Genomic DNA, 22003 nt, shown 5'->3' with positions numbered 1-22003 from the left:
TGAAATGATCAATGATTGATTGATACATGAATTTTTAGCTAAAATGGACACTTCGCCCTGTAGTTACCTGTTCTACGTAAAAGTAATCTTATGGTATTTTGAATTTTTTGAGTAACTAACTACTATAGGCCAGTCATTAAAGCCAAAACCCGAAAGAAATTAGTAACTTGATAAAATTTTAGGGGGTTGTTAAAGAAGGTAAAATAACTTACCGCGTAATTTTGCAGCGTTCTGGGGTGTACGGAAAGGGTTGAAAAGGGGTGAAAAAGGTTTTTTTATTAATAACATTGCATAAAAAAATATAAACACGCTGCAAATTTGGAATTAGGTTGTTCTTGCCGTTTTGTAAAGTGTATTAAATTTGCAGCGTTTTGCAACATACGGAACATTGTTTATTATTAAAAAACAATAAAATTTGTTAATAACAGGGGTAAAAAAAATTAGTAACTCGGTGTAAATGTAGAATTAAGTTGTTCTTACCGTTTTGTGAAGTGTATTAATTTTGCAGCGTTTTGCGACATACGGAACATTGTTTATTACTATATGAACAAATATTTCATTTAGTCTTGATGGTAAAAAAGTAAGTGAAGAGTTTATCAGTATTACTAACTGGAATTTAATTTAAGGTAAAAAGAACTTAATTATAAATTTGCAGCGTGTTACTACATTTTTTACCCGTGTTAATAACAAACATTGTTTTTTAATAATTAACAATGTTCCGTACGTTGCAAAACACTGCAAATTTAATACACGTTAGAAAACGGTAAGAACAACCTAATTCCAAATTTGCAGCGTGTTACTAATTTTTTACGCAATGTTATTAATAAAAAAAACCTTTTTCAACCCTTTTCAACCCTTTCCGTACACCCCAGAACGCTGCAAAATCACACGGTAAGTTATTCATCAAGTAAGTTATTATTACCTTCTTTAACAACCCCCTAAAATTTTATCAAGTTACTAATTTCTTTCGGGTTTTGGCTTTAATGACTGGCCTACTATGCTGATGATGAAATATAATATGAATCTGAGTCGGCGCTGCGCTCGCAACAATAGTCATGTATTAAATTCCACTCGCGCTATTTTACATTAAACGAATGGCTTTTAAGGCGTTTCAGTGTGTCACTCCAAACTAATTTGCTACTCGCATTCCGCCTCTGAAAGTGGCTTATTAATGCTACTTTGCTGTGCTCCAAATATATTATATACGTTTTGTAATAAATTTAGTTCTTACTCTAGTTGCATGCGTCGTAAATCTAAGGATTCTCCTTACGTTGGGTCATGAGTAATTAAGTTTGCCACCATGATTGCACAGCCATATGCGCAATTATTGTCGTCGATCATGGGCAGTTTTAGACGAATTTGCTGCTAGTAATGCTTGAAGTTCGTGATATTTTTCTATACCACCATTTGTAACAATTATAATATCAACCACGCCAGCTGGTGTAATTCATAAGACCAGATTTGTAGGCGGGACTTGTCATCCCTACCAACCTCTACTTTCATAGAGGCTGGTAGGGGGGGGGGGGGGGGGAACTCTATATAAAAGTCGACATCGCATTCAGACATCTTCGTCTGATCTCTTGGCTAGTGGAACCTATGCCGGAAAATTGAGTGAAGTGCTTGTGTAATAAATGTACTATATTGTGGCATAAGAATAAAGTGGATTCGAAAACATATCTTGTGTTACTTGATTTTACACATTTGTTATCTACAACTTCGTGTCCAGGAAAGAAAATCTTGCGGTAATGTATTTTTCCATCCTAACCTAACGAGGAGGTCGTGGTCTGCATTAGACATTTTAATGGCACATCGAGTATTTATAGAATTGCTAACCAAATATCTTTAGCGGTTTCTTCCTCTCCTGTCTTTAAACTAAGATAATCCAAAAGATCCTAGAAGATACCATCTAATGGTCACCGCACACAGAGCAAGCGTTCCGCCGCAACACGGCGCACGGAGACGCCCCCTAATGCACCGGATAATGACCGCACTGTGGATATACAGACGTACACTTTGTATATACGTAACAACAAGACAATGAAGTAAACAGTATAACTTAATGATTCACTGAGTGAAACTTAACTTAAATAATATAATAAATAGAGATAAGAATGTGTTATCTCGAACTTTAAAAATAAATGTGCTAAATTATACGAATCTGCTTCAAACGTTACGAGAAACATCTAATAGGTCATATAATAATTATATTTGTGACTGGTTGGTTCTAGTAAGGCCTCCTCCGTTCTGAAAGTCGGTATAGTGGCTCAGCGTTGTCAGTTTTTTTTGTGCCAAGTCGGGACTTTGGAACTTTTTGAGTGAAAAAGGAGGATTCTTCGGTCAAAAGCGGGACAAAGTAAAAAGGTATAAAATCAAAGGTTTTTGAATTTTTATCTTTTCATTTGCGTTAAAATAATGTTTACATGACAATAGATAGCAAAAGTAGCCAAAGAAAATCCATCCCTCTACCCCCACTCTCTTAACTTCATTACGTACCTTTCTTTCTCAGCACGCCGCGCCGCGCTGCACGTACGTTCGGGCTTGACAGTCCCGCGCGGGACATTTAATTTTGATGAAAAAATCAGGATGTCCTGCCAAAATCGGGACGTCTGGCAACGCTACTGTGGCTGTACATCAAAATTTTCAAAAGTGACTATACTTATTTAAAGCTATTTTTCTCAGCTACCAATACGGAATACAGACCTAGGGATAAGAGTGTTAAGGACGCTATCACAAAAATTATTGCAAAAATTAGCAGGTCAGTACGAATATCGACATTAAAATAACATTGAAAATCAGCGCGCCTTGTACAGTGGCGGTTACGACGCTCGCCGCGTTCTTGATAGGGCGAAAATATTGTATGAAGAAATTTGAGAGCGTTTCTTATTTTTCTTATAAAAGGAAATGTTATTTATTTTTATATAAAATATTTAGCTATTCGTACAGGGGACTAAAATTTTATGGTGTAGACGTGGAGATGAATATATTATCTTTCATTTGAAACCAAAATATCCTCGCAGTATGACTCCTAATTCTTTAAAATGGTACCTGAAAATATTTGATATTTGTGGAAAAATGTGATAGCGTCCTTAACGTACGCGTAGTACGCTCTTGATGCTGGCTGTAGATGTCTACTTTTCTTTCACAGCAAGGTTTCATTAAAGTTTCTTTGACGTACAATAAAAGAGATTTTGTTTTTTAATACTTCGCGGAGTTCCTTTGTAATGGAGCAAAATTATAATCAAAGTTTGTTGCGAGGTAGAAAGAAACATGATTTTGTTGAAAGACTTCATCACGTTTAGATGTTTTTCTCTCTACCTGCAGGCGTAGCATGGTCACCATAGAAACGGTTTATTTCTACGGAAGAATCGAAATACTGACAGATTTTATCGTTAAAATGGCAGATTTCTATTGTCTAAATCAGGGGTTCCCAGAGTGTGCGTCGCGGCGCGGCGCCCCGCTGCGCCGTGGAAAGACTAAAGTGCAAATATTATAAAATAAGACTATAATGCTAATTCTGCAAAGCAGGCAAATGATTAATTAATATTATTTTTTACTTTATTATTAATATTTACCTGCTTAACCTAACTATAATCATTAAAGGTATTTATTTATGTATATTTTTGTTATAGCTAGGTAGAGTAGGGCACCATGACAAAATATTGTGACGTGTACCTGCGCCGCAGGCTGCAAAAGATGGGGAACCCCTGGTCTAACTGTCACTTTGTCTATTCTTCAGTAGAAATGGTGACCATGCTACGCCTGCTGGAGTAGAACTAACTAACCTAACTCCATGACTATACAAAGTCTGCTTGTTTATAATATCTCGGAATCGGCTCCAACAATTTTCATGAAATTTAGTATATAGGGGGCGATAAATCGATCTAGCTAGGAATCATTTTTAGAAAATGTCATCTTCATTGAATACCGAGCAAAGTACTCGGTCAAATAGCTAGTATAATATAATACTAGCTGTCCTGACAAACGTTGCTTTGCCATAATAGGTATAAATATAAATATAAAATATAAAGTATTTCGTCCATATTATTTTATTGAAGTGACTAAATAAGTATGTCACCATGGCAACGTCCATCGTTATCCCGTCGCACGAACAATGGTCGCCGTCAGTCTCGAGTTGTAATAATTTACTATTATTTATTCAACAAATGTACTTATCAATATAAAAAGTACCCAGTAGCCGATTCTCAGACCCACTGAATATGCATATAAAATTTAGTTAAAATCAGTAAAGCCGTTTCGGAGGAGTATGCTATCTGACATCGTGACACGAGAATATTAGAGATTATAACAATATGCAATTGAATTGCGATAGCAATTCAATTGCAAAAACTATACAAGCGCGTATAAAATAATTATAGTCTATTTTTTGCATGAAAATTAGTGTGAGAACACAGCAAATAAATTACTTTTCAACTCCAACAAGATCGTTAACAAGATTTCTCTGCAGTTTCTCAATTAATGCTGCAAAGAACACAATTTTAGTTATTCGGTCTTATTTTCATTTATTATTAAGTTAAGTATCGAATGCATGTGTAATTTACTTGCGAATTTAATTACTTTGAAGTTAACGAGATATATTTTTATTCTTTCTTAGAATAGATATCATAGTTTAGAAAATTATTCTAAACTAGGTATTTTCTCACATTGTCCAAAAAAAATCACATGTACTTTTTATATTTTTTTTCGTTAAAATAGGGTATTTTAAGACTATAAATTAAATAATTTTGAAATTCATTGGCTAGTTTTTAAAGTTTCGCTCTGACGTCATCATCGGCGGCCAATAATTGACCTCTGCAGTATGTTTTTTCCTTTCAATCTTATTTATAATGGCTGGTTCGTCAAATGCAAGTTCTCATTATGTGAAAGCTGATACGAGAAGCTTACCAAAAGTTCGAAACGTAATGTTGGTCGAATTTATTGCTAATTTAACGCCATTGAAGGTCAAACAAAGGTTAAATATATATATATATATATATATATATATATATATATATTTCCACCCCGGAGTTGATATTGCGTCCTACATGGCGGTTTTTACCGATGATATTGCGTCCGACTGACTTGTTGCATCCTGTATACGGACGCAAGATTGACCATCTCTCAAATTCAGCCAGAAGTAGTGTTAAGGTTAGTACAATGGCTGGGTGAAATATTGGCATGGACGTTGTTTTGTCACCGGAGTGCTTTTCGGCGTATTTCTTAGTTCCGATAATTGGCGCGCGAATTTTGGAGGTCGCTACTGTGCGCCGTATATCGGTGGCGTATATTCGATACTTTGTTTACGTATAACACGCCGATAATGTGGATTCCTGTATATAATAAAGTTTTTATCAATTCTAATGAGTGATTTAATTACGTCCCACAAAACGACATCGTCCCAGAGGAGACGCGGGGGTGACAGAGGCGAGGGGGCGGAGTTCGCACGCGACATGCAAGGGCATGTTTTTGTTTATATTTTTTGCCGGCCAGCGCGGACGTAATGACGCTTGTGGTATAAATATTGTGTAGTGGGGCGAATATTTGAGAGAGACTAAATTCATGTCCTCAAAGTTGGGTTCACAACGCCTTCGTAAATTTGATGTAACATTACACATTTCAATGTCTAATTAACTTACAAAAATGCTGCTAAAACTATTTGAAAGTAGAGTTAATATTTCAAAAGTTATTATAAAAAAAAGTACCAAATTATGAAATTTTTGCGTGTCGTTTCGATACTGCCGCTTACAATTTATTATTTATAAAAAAAATGAGCTAGAAAGGATTAAAAATTTAATGTTAATTTGAAGATAAAGAAGAGAAGAATCCGATACCAACAAATAACACATCAACTTACATTAAATAACTAAAAATTATATTTTTAAAATGTTCATAAAATTCGCGTCATTGTCCTGCGCATTGTTTGTTTTGAATGCCTTGCCGATATACTCAACGTGACGGGTTGAAACCTATTTTGCGATAAAATCTGCTGGCTCACTTTATTTGATCGCAGTGCTTTGGTGTGGATAGAGGTCTTCGTTTTATGCTCTCTCTCTCTCTCTCTTTGAAATACGTTCTACAAAAATTTCCAAATAAGACGTCATTTACATTTCTCGATGTGTGCCAACATTTGTCTGTTTTTCACTACTTTTTTTATACCAGGCCCTATATAAAGGCCCGCAACATTTCTAAGTTCTTAATAATTTTCTTTATATCAATACTTAATTATAAACGAATTTAGTGAATTCCTCATTTTCCTGAACGTCTTTTTCCTGAATAGCCCTAAAAACATAATGACGATCATTCAGAATAATGATCAAATCTGTAACTGTATTTCAGGAAAACAGGAACAAATATATCGAATCGATGCAATGTCGATATTACAATTAGGTAGTTATTTGACACATTTTCGAAAAATAGTAGTAGAATAGTAAGAAAAGTAGTAAAAATGTTATCTACACTTCAATATTATAAAGCAGGAGAGGTTGTTTGTTTGTTTGAACGCGTTAATCTCAGGAACTACTAGTCCGATTTGAAAAATTCTTTCAGTGTTAGATAGCCCATTTATCGAGGAAGGCTATAAGCAATATTTTATCACGATAAGAATAATAGAAGCGAAGAAATAGAGGAAAATGTGGAAAAAACGGAGGGAAATTATTTGAAAGGGCTTATTTGAACGCGCTTATCTCAGGAACTACTGGTCCGATTTGAAAAATTCTTTCAGTGTTAGATTGTCGTGTCAATGGTTGTCGTGAATGATATAGATCGTTTTTTTTAAAAGAAGTGATTTTAAAAACTATTTTAAAGACAAAATAAAATGGCCTTGGCCGTCGACCCATTTTGTAATACAAAAAAAATGTTTTAATTATTGTGGTGCAACGACCAAGAATAATATCAATATTATTACAAATAATTTTGTTCTACCTATGAAACGAAAGAACATAAAATCGCTTTATAAATCTTCATTTTTCTGGTGCAGCATATTTATTTACAAATAAATATGCAATTTACGATCATTATCCTGACGTCCAGTGTCCTGTTTGTTGTTGAACTGTTTATATACTTACCTGTCTAAAAGTATTTTGGATCGATTGTATTAACTACTATGTCCCTACCTACATACCTACGTATATGATTTTCTTTGATAAGTACTTACCTATTGTATATTTTAAACAAAAGCCCATCAGTGACTGAGTTTAGACTGCGAATTGGGTTGGGACTAATGTATTTTTAAATAAATATTGTAGAGACGAAATATTTAATCGTTTGCTTATAACTATTTAACTTACGAGTTACGAGACTACTGAACCAATTTAAATAATTCTTTCGCTATTAGAAAGCCACGGTAATGAGAAAATAGCCCAAACAAGTGCATTGAAACTCAACGTCAAGTGGTTACCGGGTCATGTACACTGTACAGTGTTCTGAGATTTTTTTTTAATCTTGACTTTCTTCATTCATAAATCGACACCCTTGACAAGATTTATAGTAACTGTGATGGCATACTTATAATAATAATAATGTACTTTTATTCAGCTCGATAACATAAAAACCTTAATCTAGACAATTACAACATGCAAATTATTTTATTTTCAATGGTTTTTTATATTAGAATGTTAAGATCGCAACCGGCAGCTTAGCTAGGTTACAGTATAACCTGTGTTAAAGCCACCGGACCCTTTCCCAACTACTGATCGCATATCGCTGATTTTACATTTCAGGCAATTAAAATTAGATTACAAATCAAATCAATGTTTAAAATTAATCAAACTTGATACAATAAACGGGGGCGGTGGTTACTCGCGTCCGTAGGAATTACCTTTTACTACCCTACACGTGTCCCCCGGGTGGTGCTAAACGAGTAACAACGCCGAGTCTCAGGCGGCGGATATGATAACCTGACTCCTAGGCAGTAGTGGCCTTGAGGACTAAATACCCTCAAAAAGTCTAGCGCGGAAAGCAACGGGAAACTACCGCGACTATAATCCCAAGAAAACCACCATGATTAAGAACGCCACCAGAGATAATATGATGTCATGCGACCCGACTAACGCTCGGCGCCAGCTTGGTTCCGGGCCGACTGGTGTGAAATTGGCTACCGGCTGCAGTTGGAAACATAACATCTTACTCTAGCAAACTAACACCCAAGGGAAGGGCAATAACAATAGGAACCTGGAATGTCCGTGGACTTTTAAGGCCAGGAAAAATCGAAGTTGTTGAAGCGGAGATGGAGCGCTATAATCTGGCTATACTAGGATTGAGTGAGACCCATGTCAAAGATAACGGATACCACATCACACCTGAAGGAAATATGGTAATCTACTCTGACAGGCAAGACAATAGTTTTAGTGGTGTGGGCTTCATAGTTGCTAGCTGGCTACGAGACAAGGTATTGGGGTATAATACCATCAACAATAGAATTATATCCTTAAAAATTTCAGCCCATCCACACCCAATTAACTTTGTACAGGTCTATGCGCCGACCACTGCAGCCACCGAAGAAGAGATGGAGGAATTTTACCACGAGCTAGAATTAACCTGCAAAGCGTTACCAAAGAAGGAATGTACTATCATCCTGGGAGACTTTAATGCTAAGATAGGGCACACTGATAATGATCAACACCTAAGGAATGTTATTGGGGAATACGGCTTAGGAGCACGCAACAGTCGAGGTGAGATGTTGTTAGAGTTTTGCATTGAAAAAGGACTATTCGTAACTAACACGGCATATAAACAACATCCAAGACGCTTATGGACATGGCCATCGCCAACAGGTCATAAAAATCAGATTGACTTCATATTAATCAGCAGCAGATGGAAGTCGTGCATAACTCTCTCAAAGACTTTTCCGGGTGCAGATTGTGGCAGCGACCATCAGCTGTTAATAGCTCAATACAGAGTCCGCCTCAAAGTAGTTTCAAAGCCTCCACCATCCAAAAATATTCTTCTAACACAAGAAGCGAAAGCTTTTGAGGACACACTACAAACTCGACTGGACAGTGAAACGTATTGCCCATTTGACTCAGCCAATACATCATGGAATCAGCTTAAGGCCGCATTAGAAGAGACAACTAGAACAATCACAAATGGACGGAAAGTAAAACACCCTAGATCTGAGTGGATGACCACTTGGGAGGCAATCGCACAAAGAAAGGCTCTAAAGACTGGAGGAATTCGTTCAAAGGAAGAACAACAGCGATACTCTGAACTTGACTCACTAGTACAGCGTCTCTGTAGACATGACAAGAATGCATATATCAATTCTATATGTAGAGATATACAAACACACTCTGATACCCTACATCCAAGAGACATGTTCCAAAAGGCAAAAATTCTCACACGGGAACGAAAATCAAAATCTTGGAACATAGAAGATGAAAAGGGTAACCTGATTTTAGACAAGAACCAAGTGATGACAAGATGGAGGAACTACTGCCAAGACCTGTACAAATGTGACGCTGATGAACCTGACACTAGATTAGATTTTACAGATAAAGAACCCGACATCGTTCTCCATGAAGTAGAAGCAGCTATAAATAAGCTCAAAACAAAAGCTTGCGGTGGAGATGGTATACAGGCACAAGTGCTTAAGAGCTTGGGTAAGTGTGGAATCAGAGTAATGCATTCAATATGTCTTAAAGTATGGAGAACAGGACAGTGGCCAGACGATTGGACAGAATCTCTCGTGATACCACTACATAAGAAAGGGTCGACTAAAAAGTGTGGAAATTATCGGACCATCTCACTAATTTCACACGCCAGTAAGATTCTTCTCCATGTTATAAACAACAGATTGGCACACTATATAACTAGACAGATATCCAAAGAGCAGGCGGGATTCGTAAAGGGCAGGGGTACCCGAGAACAAATCCTAAACATCCGTCAGCTGATAGAAAAGAGCAGAGAATTCAATGTCCCAATAGTACTCTGTTTTGTGAATTACGCTAAGGCCTTTGACTGCATCGTCTGGTCCAAAATGCTGGAGGTGATGAGAGAGTTGGGCGTCCCCGATCATCTCATATTTTTGGTACAAAACCTCTATCTGGAAGGTCGATCAAGGGTGCGATTAGACAATGATCTGTCAGAGCCGTTTGCTACAGAGCGTGGTGTCAGACAGGGTTGCATCCTCTCTTCACAGCTGTTCAACCTCGTAGGCGAATATATAATGCGTCGAGTGTTGGAAGATTGGGAGGATGGTATTAAAATTAACGGATACCTTCTCAACAACCTAAGGTTCGCTGACGACACCACGCTTATAAGTACTTGCGAAGTGAAACTTGCTGAACTTCTAGCGGGGCTCGAAAAGATTAGTCGAGACTTTGGCCTCCAAATCAATCGCAATAAAACCAAACTGATGTACGTCGATAAGCTGAACCAAATACAAAAGACATCCTTACTACAAGATCTCCAACCCGTAGAGGAGTTTGTCTACCTGGGATCGTTGATTAGCAACAATGGTAACTGCGAGAGGGAGGTTGTCCGACGGGCTCAGATGGCTAAATCTGCGGTTGGGCGCTTAGAAAAGATATGGAAGAATAAGAACAATCTATCGTAGCACAAAAATAACACTAATGCGTTCCCTAATCTTTTCAATATTTTTATATGCCTCCAAGACATGGACACTAAAAGCACGTACTCGAGCTAAGATTGACGCTTTTGAAATGTGGTGCTGGCGTAAAATGCTCGGCATCCCTTGGACCGCACACCGGACCAACACGTCTATACTTCAGCAACTCAAAATTACCACCCGCCTGTCCACGCTTTGTCTACAACGATCACTTGCCTTTTTTGGCCACATAGCCCGCCGGGAGCCTAATAATCTTGAGAGTCTCATACTAGCTGGGCAATTAGAGGGGAAAAGAGGCAGAGGCAGAGTGGCTACACGATGGACAGACGCGATTGTCAAGGCTGCTGACTGCACGTTCCAGGAGGCATTTCATCAGGCCAAAAATAGAGACAAGTGGAGAGCCCTATCCCAAAAACCAAATTTTGGTGGTCACGTCCCTCAGCCATGAGGATACGACTAGGAAGAAGAAGATACAATAAACAATACAAAAAACGATCGAAACGATCACAGCACAGAACGCAACGTCGCGTCGTGTTTGCTTACGCGCGCGCGTTAACCAACTACTTACGAAAAAATTTATTATTATTGTGAACTTGTATTATAATCAAATACCGTCCCCTTTTTGTACAAAACAAATAAACAGAAATAATAGGTACTATTATAGATAATAACCATAATTTAAATTTACAAACAAAGTATATATATTGTTGTGTAATTTTTGTGTAGTTGTGTAATTTTTTGAGATTTTGGACTGTTTTATCTTATTTTTGATAGGTACGTTAATAATTTTTTAAACGTTTTTATTTTTCTTTTCGACGCCTAAAGGGCCTTTTTTTGAGACTTTGTACTGATAGGTATGTCTGATATGTGATTCTTCAGGTTAATATTTTTCTAAGCATTTTTGTTTTATTTTTTTAACGCCTAAACGGCTACTAACGAATTTCAATTTGTTAAATTTTATCAACTTGTCACGTGGGCAGAGCCACGATTGAAAACTAGTATTGCTTACATACACAAGTTAACTATAGTCAATGTCACAGTAAATTAGCCTCTCAACTGGTCGTTCTTAAAATTGTTAATTTCTTAAATTACTTTTATGTTCCTATTTCGGTGTATTTGATTTGTCCGACACTTTGATAATTATGACTATGGGTTTATTATTGTACCTACTTGATTTTAAACAATAAAACTTAAAAATACCTACTACCGAAACAATTGTTTTATTTTGTGTTCATACTTAAGTTCAGAAGAAACACGCTCACATAAATAAAATGATCATATTTATCATAATTATTCTTAATATTTTTTAGTTAGCCTAGCGGACTTACCTAATTATAATTTAAAATTTAATTAATCTATGTAATATAGGGATAACTTGTTTTTAATGTCTGATAAGTACTCCAAGTTATAGAAATAAGTATTTCATTTTAATCGACTTCATAAAGAGGGATGATTCTCTATTTATACATACATATCGTCACTCCTGTCCCTCATTGGGGTAGACAGAGACCACATCACGCAATGAATTTATTGGGATCTATTATATAGGTACCTATGTATGTATCGATATAACATATAAGGTTAGGAGGAAGCAACAAACTCAACAGTTTATGGCGTACATAAAAAAATAATATACGGTACCGATATAATCTCAAATATAGTAAAGAGTCATTTAATTAGTAGAATGCATGGAATTAATATAGTACAATATACGGTATCAATATAACCATACATTTAAATGGATGTAGGAAAAACGATTAAATGCATGGAACGAATACAAAAATATACAATGTGTCACATGATTTCCATCGAGAACGGAAGCAAAAAACCAGCGAGAATTATTTGAAATTGAATATCTAATTTTCGTACGTAAACAAAATTTCTCGTCGACAATAGAATTCACATGACAGCAATGTAACTATATTCGCACGAATAACAATTAAAAAGTCATTGGAAATGGTAGACGCCATAGGGTTCGACTTTGAAAAGACGCAACAAGTCTTCGGCGATTTAAATATATATATATATATATATATATATATATATATATATATATATATATATATATATATATATATAAATTATAGTATGGATTCAATTCAATGTCAATAAAATAATATTAAGAAGTGTACAAATAGCGTGTAATATCAACTCAATACTAATTATTTTATAAGAGAAAAAACTTGACTATTGAATAAGTTCAGAAAATACAGTAGTCTGTACTGTTTTTGGTGAAAATTTGGCATAGACATAGGGAAAGAAAATATTAAACTTTTTATCATGGTAAAATGTACGATTACCACGTGGCACTGTTTTACGTAGACGTAGTCGGTCGCAAATTCTAGTCATTTAACTATACACCATACAGACTACGCAGTAATGTAATCCATTAGACTGAGGCTAGCTCGGCTTTGAGATCCAAGCACATCTTGATATTTATCAAAGAATATATTAAGTAGATTGCTATCATTGCTATCCATCAAACACATTAATAAACATTGAATACGATTCTCAAACGCTGCTTGTTGCTAAGGCTAACAGGATGAAAGATAGATTAAATAGAGATAATTTTTATTTTTATTTTTTTGAGTCGGTTAAATAGCATTATGAATTAAGGACGCATTGTAAATTTATTGTTTCTTACTTTTATATTTTCACTGTATATCGGTTGAGAAAGCTTTGGTAAAACTTAAAACCTTATAATATTGTAGTTGAAATCTGAAACCGTAAGAGCGTAGACATGCGGTTAAAGTTAGGGATAAGTGACTGCTAAAATTATGAACTTTAGACACAGAATAAATAGCACAGAGTAGATATTCTCTGAAAGAGTTATGACTATTTTCACCAATCGCCTCATAGGTGCCATTAAGGGTACATAATATTACTATTATCCTTTAAGATTTCGACGACCTCTGTGGTTCAGTTGGTAGGCTTTTGTAGCTCCAGCCGGGTTTGAATCCCGCCGAGGCCAGGGAACAAAAAGTTTTCAAGGTTCCTGGGTCATGGATGCGTATTAAATATGTGTATGATATAATAAAAATCTTGAATATATGTATAGTATAGAAGTATTATATATATTTCCGTTGTCTGGTACCCGTAACACTAGTCCTTCAGGTACTTAGCACGGGGTAGGACTGACGTGGTGTGAAGTGTCCATAGATATTAATTTTGTGTGTCATAGATTATGTCCTTCGGACGTAATAAATTTCGTGCAAAATATGTAATTTTATCAAAAACTTGTTTGTTTTAGAAGATACAGTCATGATCCAGACCGCTAGGACGTTGGAGGCGTTTTGGTTAAAACAGGTATATTATAAACATAATGTTTATTACATTGAGTAAATAACTCTACTGCAGACTATTGCTTACCTAACGACTTTTATTTTTACTATGATTTTGACGTTATATTGGATTGATTGTTACTCCTAGGTATCTCGAATCATGCCTATAATGTGCCTTTTTGGTAGATGCACGACAATGACGCATATTGTCGTGCATCTACCAAAATGGCACAGTATAGTAATAATAATAGCTCCCACGCCGGTTTCGATGACGGTGGCCGGTTTCATTGAAACCAGGCCAGCTACGCAGGAGTAATTCTATAGTGTCCAAGTGTGTGCGTAGTACACAAGAGCACTCTCTATTCCTTTAGTCTCATAACCTAGTGGGACGGACGACCGACACGACTGGCGAGAGATCAGGCGCAGGACCGACTTTTTACATGCCCATCCGACGCATGGATCATCTTACTTGTCAGACAATCAGGTGATCAGCCTGCATTGTCCTAACCAAACTTGGAAATATGTACGGTATGTAACATGTTTCTAACGCGGGAATCGAACCCACGATATCCGAGTCAAGAGTCATACATGTTTCAAGCAACCTTCTTCACGCTAACTAGAGATCGCCCAATGGTCGAAATTCGACCTTTATGTCAACGACATTAGGACTACTACCTATATTTAATATATTTTGTAAAAAAATTTTGACTTTATCATATTTTTTTCAACTCTTGTCTCTGGGACTCAGCAGATCTAAGATTGGCCTTGTAAGCATTGTCTAATAGTATCTAAGAATCAATTACAAAAAACTATAATCCATTTTCAATTTGTCACCTTGTTGTCAACAGACTTCATTCAACCTTATGGTTTTTTTTACATTTTTTTATTCTTTATTTATATAAAGAATAAAATTTGTATGTATAGGCTTGTCACTCAAAAATCTGTCATTTTTCCTAGTGTGTGTGTGTTGTAGTGTGTGTAACGTTTTATTTGTTAAAAAATGTATGATAAAAGCATAATTTCAAAATAATATTAGATCGATGCACTCTTTCACCATATAAACTATACCTGTGCAAAATTTCATTCACCTACGTTTCCCCATTTTTCGTTAAAAGGGATACAAAGTTTTTGGCTCACGTATTAATATATAGATAGCCTATAGCACCTTAAGTTCGAACCGCAGCGTGTCAACACGATCCAATTATTACGACACGTAACATTATCCGACACGCCACATTATCCGACACGGGACAATTATCCGACAAGATCTGTCCCGTCCCACATAATCTGGGACAGACCGTCCCGCTGTCCCACGTAATCCCGATAGCGGTAAACTACCCAAATACAAAATGGCGACAATTAGTAGATGACAGATAATAATGATTAATTAATAGTTTGTTAAGCTTCAGTCTTCACGATCATTGTGACAGGGCAGATGATATAATTCTTATGAAATGCAGCTTTCTGTCTCTTCCTTGTTACTTACAGGTTGAGGTTTATTTCCCGGAATATTGCTAAAAAATAATAATATATTAAATTTTTATTTTCACAAAGTAACGCCTGATTCTATTTCCTTGTTTTCTAGTGACTTACAATGTGATAATAAATATTCAAAGTTAAGAAATAAAAAAATACAACAGACGAATATTATATTTTCCTCCTTTATTGAAGTCATTTGAAGAGGAAAAAGTTGCTGCAGTGAGCGAGGTTTTGATGATGATTTATGGCTAAGAACCACCTCACACACAGACATACAAACACGTAAAACTTGTATCATCCCACTTTTTTCATCGGGGGTTAAAAAATAAAATCTGCATTACTGAAAAACACATAAAAAGAATTTCGAGAACGGAACGATAAATATTTTATTTCACCACTCCATGGCATTTATAAAACTACCCGCATTCGACTAATAAAATTTACAATTTTCAACAAATCGCCTGCATCTCGCCGCGTCGATTGAAAACGAGCTCTATTTGGATAACATTAAGGTAGATAATCATCTGAAATAAGGCTACGTCCATACATATTTCAGCGCTTGTAAAATCAACACCGCAAGCTTGCGGTGAAATGTCTTTCGCTGAGCACGTGAGAGCGTTTCTTGAAACGCGGGCTCCTTGACTATAACTCAGTTTTTCTGAGTACTGCGGGATCCTCGACTATAACTGAGTCTTTCGAGTACTACGTATCTAAATTAAAACATAATTACTTACAGTCAGTCCAGTAAGAGTACACGCTAAACTTTTTCTAAACGTTATCACGATCGAATATAGGTATTTTATCTCGTATTCTCACAAACAACTGTTTAAATCCATACTAATATTTTAAATGCGAAAGTGTGTGTCTGTTACCTCTTCATGCCCAAACCGCTGAACCTCAGAACAGGAAACTTCTAAAATCTGTGCGCTGAACCGATTATGCTGAAATTTGGTATGGAGATACTTTGAGTCTTGGGAAAGTGTACGGTACCCGTGCGATAAATTAGCGCAACGGTTTTGCGGGCGTCATCTGGTATTAATTATTATTATAAATTCAAGAGCGCATTTGTCTTTACGACTGTACCTCTGTACCTCTTCACGCTTGACTGATTTTGATGAAATTTTATATAACTTTGAGACAGGACATAGGAAAGTTTGGAAAAAATGTACGGTTACCGGGTGACAAACGAATTTCGACGCAACGGGATTGCTGGCGTTATCTAGCAAGCAATAGCTAGGCGCCAAGCAAAGTCACACGTTTTCCTAGTCCGTAATGCATTTCAAGTCATGCTCAATCATCAAATCGTACGTGACGAGCCTGAGCTATAACCAGGTGGAAAATCCTCGGAAAATATTGTTATGGAAATGACGACTTTCCCACTGTCAGGTAAAGGCTTTTGAATTCTATACTCAATGGAAGAAAATTTTCATGTCGTACTTTGAGAAAAGCGAAAAATGTTTTACAACAAATTCATACTTCCATACATACTAATATTGAAAATGTGAAGATTCAAGAGTATTTGTCTATGCGTCACTTTACGTGTAACGCGCTGAACAGATTTTGACGAAACTTGACTAGGGATATCATGAAAATTGATATAAAAAGGCGCGAAAAATGTCGTAGGATTAATTTTATTCCGGAAAAATGTACAATTCGTGCTTAGAAATAAATGAGTTTTGTATGAAAAAAGTTCAAAAGGAGACATCTAGTTATTTGTAAATTAAACAGTAAAAGAATTATATGTGATAATAATATTATGAACACCGTGTGAAATAACGAGGCGAGAGAGAACATTACGTAAATTAAAACGTTTCGAATAAATAAAATAAAATTTCCTAACAACTTTACTATTTTTAGGACAAATTATAAGAAATTAGAACAGTTATAATATGACGCTTTGTGCAAACGGGCCACAAGGGAATGCAACTGCTCGTAGGAGTTTGCTAAATCTTTGCAAATCGCATTCGGCATGAGGCTTCCATGGACAGTAATAATATACATTTTGTGTAGGTCTAATTTCAGGTAAGTAAAAAATATAAGTTTGACTACAAGTCTTACATTCTACTTGCTTGTCTCTACATAATTATGTTTCGTCATATTTAGAGGCAAATGAAAATTAACGTTGATAGAGAATAATATTATTATGATGAGGTTGAATAAATTATTATAATATTTTATAATTTATTCAATTTGGGTACACCCAAATATGTAATCATGTAGTATATGAAGGTTTGTCTCCAAGTTGGACCACGACAAAATATCCATAATGAAGCTGTCTTCATAAGCGCGCACATTCGACGTCAATTGACGATTTGTTGAATTGATGGACAATCATATATGAATAAGATTCTTACGCATAAAAGGAAAACGTGGAAATGGCCTTCTTACATTTAAATGACTAGTAATTACTTATACTATTCAGAATGAGACTTTTATTACATGTCTATCATAAGAACGCGTTTCAATCTGTCGCCAGCCACCAGTCGCGACCACAAACCGCTCGTCTGCACATCCCATTTTCAATGGTCAGTGTAAATGTTTAACATCCCTCCCGGGACCGCCACCGGTGGCCGACGCCTAGTTTCGGGAAATATTCATTTGTTACACTTTATATTCATTTAAATTCCAAATTACTTGTTATATTGCTTGAACTCATATTATGTTATGGCGTGAATCTTGAATTATTATCATTACGAAAGTCTGTCTGTTATGTAATCATTACTAAGCTAAATAAAAAGCTAGCTAGTTTAAATAAATACTAATATTATAAATGCGAAAGTATGTCTGTCTGTTTGTCCGTTTCTTCTTCAAGCCCAAACTGGTGAGCCGATTTTGCTGGAATTTGGTATGGAGATACTTTGAGGTCCCGGAAAGGACATAGGATACTTTTATCCCGAGAAAATGTACGGTTTCGCACGCAATAAACAAATTTTCGCGCAACGGAGTTGTGGGCGTCATCTATGTAGTATATAATATTGTAGGGTTGCCAACATAAATTAAAGAAACTGGTTTGAAGTTTCAAAAACCAGGACAATTTCGCACAAAACCAGGACACAAGACTCGCAATAGTAGAATTATCTAGTGACAAAAAAAGGTTTAAGAAATTAAAATAATAATGTCTTTTAATCAATAAAATAATATAGGTAGTTAAACGTGGGAGAGCCATGCTTCGGCACGAATGGGCCGGCTCGACCGGAGAAATACCACGACCTCAGAGAAAACCGGCGTGAAACAGCGCTTGCGCTGTGTTTCGCCGAGTGAGTGAGTTTACCGGAGGCCCAATCCCCTACCCTATTCCCTTCCCTTCCCTCCCTTATTCCGTTCCCTTTCCATCCCTACCTTCCCCTATTACCCTATTCCCTCTTAATAGGCCGGCAACGCACCTGCAGCTCTTCTGATGCTGCGAGTGTCCATGGGCGACGGAAGTTGCTTTCCATCAGGTGACCCGTTTGCTCGTTTGCCCCCTTATTGCATAAAAAAAAAAATTGGATGATTTGTAGTGAACCTAACTACCTAAATTTGTAGTGCTATCTAAAAACTATCCAGGACGTCCGACACTATGAAAACTAGGACATTGCCTGGGAATACAGGATGGTTGGCAAGACTATAATATTGGCATGTTATAGCTTTGGGTCCCGGTTATCATAATTCTTCTTTGGCCTCAGTACCCTCGATATAGTCACTCACTCTACGAAACTCAATGTTCTGAACTTGACATTGGAGATAGAGTGAGTGCTCTACAAAACAATGTTCTGAAAAATTCATTCATAGGCAGTTAGCGAACCAACGTAGTTTGGTCGGGTAATGTCAAGTCCTTTACATATTCTCACCAAAGAGAATAATCACTAAGTGTAATCTCACCAAAGAACGTAGGTCCATCTATTCTATTCATAATTAACTTCTCTAACGATATTTACACTCCGTTTTTATGTAGAGCCGTCTTTTTTTTTTTATGAAATAAGGGGGCAAACGAGCAAACGGGTCACCTGATGGAAAGCAACTTCCGTCGCCCATGGACACTCGCAGCATCAGAAGAGCTGCAGGTGCGTTGCCGGCCTTTGAAGAGGGAATAGGGTAATAGGGAAGGGTAGGGATGGGAAGGGAAGGGAATAGGGGAGGGTAGGAAAGGGAATAGGGTAGGGGATTGGGCCTCCGATAAACTCACTCACTCGGCGAAACACAGCGCAAGCGCTGTTTCACGCCGGTTTTCTGTGAGAACGTGGTATTTCTCCGGTCGAGCCGGCCCATTCGTGCCGAAGCATGGCTCTCCCACGTATAAAATGTCTATCCATAATTCATCCCTTGTGCTTGAAAGCTTAAAGTTTTAAATACTTTCGAGTTATAAACACTTTCAAAGTTTAAACTTTAAAGTATTAAATTACTTTCGAGTTGTACACATACACAATAGCGTCCAAATGAGACGAACTAGATTTAAATGTAAAATCTGGCAAGTTTTATCTGGAGATCTGCATAGGAATAATCAGACTTGCACTATATTGACGCTGCAGCGCTGAGAAGTTAATTAAACTGGAACAAACTTCTGCTTTCCTAGTCACCTTGGAGTTTACGCGAAAATAAATCTTAAGTGCGGGGAATAAAGGTGCTGAGGTGTATTAACTAAAGTTTACCTCCAACGCCATCAGCTCAACTTTGAGTCACACAAATTGCGTTAACGCGAAGATTTCAAACCAAGATAAGATTATTAGTTTATCTTCCAACGTTTGTGCGGTGAAAACTTTTCTAATATTATGGTCTTTGTATGCGCCATGATGGACAATATAAGTTTGAAGTAGTTATATAATTAAGGCCTTTGTGAAAATATCATACAAAAACAATTTTTTAATTATTTTTGCTTTACAATGGTACGGACTACGGAACCCTTCATGTCCGAACCGACTCGCACTTGGCCGATTTTTATAATATACGCGTTTGCGAACCGAGGCTTTTTCGTCTATAATTGCCCATGATCGGTGTATGTTTATAGAATCTACAGCTGCAAGGATTCCTAAACTAAGGTGGCAGCAATATAATTTATTTGTGTATGTTTAATTGTGTGTTGCTAGTTGCTACCACTGCTACTAACTTAGGAGTGAAATATTTTACACGATAAAAAATACCTAATCAGGGAAATCGCAGACGGCACACTTTTTGTGTGATCGAGTCTGCGGCGCACATACAGTTTGCATGGCCGCGCCATGCAAGCTGTATGTGCGGCTCTATCACACAAAAAGTATGCCGTCTGCGATTTCCCTCATAATTATTTATTAATATCCTTATCTGTTGATTGTATCCATCAAACTTGGCCTGCAGTTTCGGAGACAATTCAATGCAAATAAACCCTTAACCTACATAATATTTATATTCAAAGAAATCTACACTAGCACAAATTCGAATCCGTCAATGTATCTCTCTTTATAACATGAAGATACATCAAGTGTCAACATAAACCTATAAATAACAGTAACATTCCTCACGAGATAAAATCACGAAGTTTTCCTGTCGTGTGACACTCCGATAACGTGCTCGATAGAGTTATGCTCATATTTCTGTATGTCAAAAGGGTCGCGAAACTTGTGTAGTCTATTTTTGTAGGTCGAGTGTTGAGGTCATCGTGCCCGGAACTATGCAAGGAGTGGAGCATCATGGGGTTTTAGTGGATAAATAGCAGCCAGCAGGGGAGTCCCACATACGGCATATCCCCGGCCGAGGTCTAGTGTTTTAGCCTTTAGGTCGTAATGTCTTCAATCTTATTCAACATCTCTTCTCGTCTCAACTAATTGAAGATTTCCTTCTCAACATAAGTACAGAATATATATATTTAGAAAGAATATATATATAGAAAATCCATTGTTAATATAATATTATTCTTGTAGGTGATTAATATAAAGCCAAAACTTTACTAAAATTTTATAAATCAACAAAACCTATTTTTTACTTCTATCTACAGAAGTTTATTTAAGTAATACGAAATTCCTTTTAATCGAAGAGGCTTCAAAGTAATAAAGGTAAAGTTCGTCGCAGTACAATATAGTACGGACTACGGGGTATATTGGCTCGAGCCGGCTCCTGGACGCAATCTCAAAGAACATTTATGCATTACGTGCAAGCCTTGCAAGGATGTATAGAGTGGATTATAATTAGATACGCCAGCAAAATATGTTAATATAGTTTTGAACTTGTGGCGGTACCCACAATTCGCCTAACATTCCTGCATCGAGCTATCGAAGTTTTCTGAGCGCGTCGCTATATATATGACAGCTGAATCCGGCCTGACCGAGCACAACACCTCGCTCGGTTGGAAGATCTTCCTTGGTACAAAACAAAGTCACTTTCTTCTGTAATACAGGATGTAACAAAAGTTAGGGTGAAGCCAAAGTTAACGAGCGTAAATTTGTGAGCCGCAGAATTTCGGTCGCGTAAATATCTTTTCATATAAATCATGACTCACAAAATTACGCTCGTGTGAATCAAACAGGACTTTTGTATGAAACTGAATGCAGCAGAATTTCTGCCAGCCGAAATTCTGCGACTCATAACTCACAAATTACGCTCGTTTGGCTTCACCCTTAGGGTGTATAATGTGTATGTCCCTTAAGTATAAAGTTGCAGTGTTGAAAGACTTTCTTTTGACTTCTATATTTTTCTGAGAAATGCCCCGACGCCGGACGATGGACACCCGACG

The 22003-nt window shown here is 36.7% G+C and overlaps 1 long non-coding RNA gene across 1 annotated transcript; it reads right to left on the bottom strand.

Annotated features, from left to right (window-relative positions):
- Positions 1-877: 877 nt before the first annotated feature.
- On the bottom strand, positions 878-18058 carry LOC121735441. Its single transcript, XR_006036855.1, has 3 exons — positions 18044-18058; positions 9280-9284; positions 878-1000 (listed from the first exon to the last, which is right to left on the bottom strand). It is a non-coding gene; the product is annotated as an uncharacterized LOC121735441 (long non-coding RNA).
- Between the last annotated feature and the right edge of the window lie 3945 nt (positions 18059-22003).

This window comes from Aricia agestis, chromosome 17 (assembly GCF_905147365.1).
Source record: "Aricia agestis chromosome 17, ilAriAges1.1, whole genome shotgun sequence".
In the NCBI taxonomy this organism is placed as follows: domain Eukaryota; kingdom Metazoa; phylum Arthropoda; class Insecta; order Lepidoptera; family Lycaenidae; genus Aricia; species Aricia agestis.
This window is presented reverse-complemented; position numbering and strand designations above follow the sequence as displayed.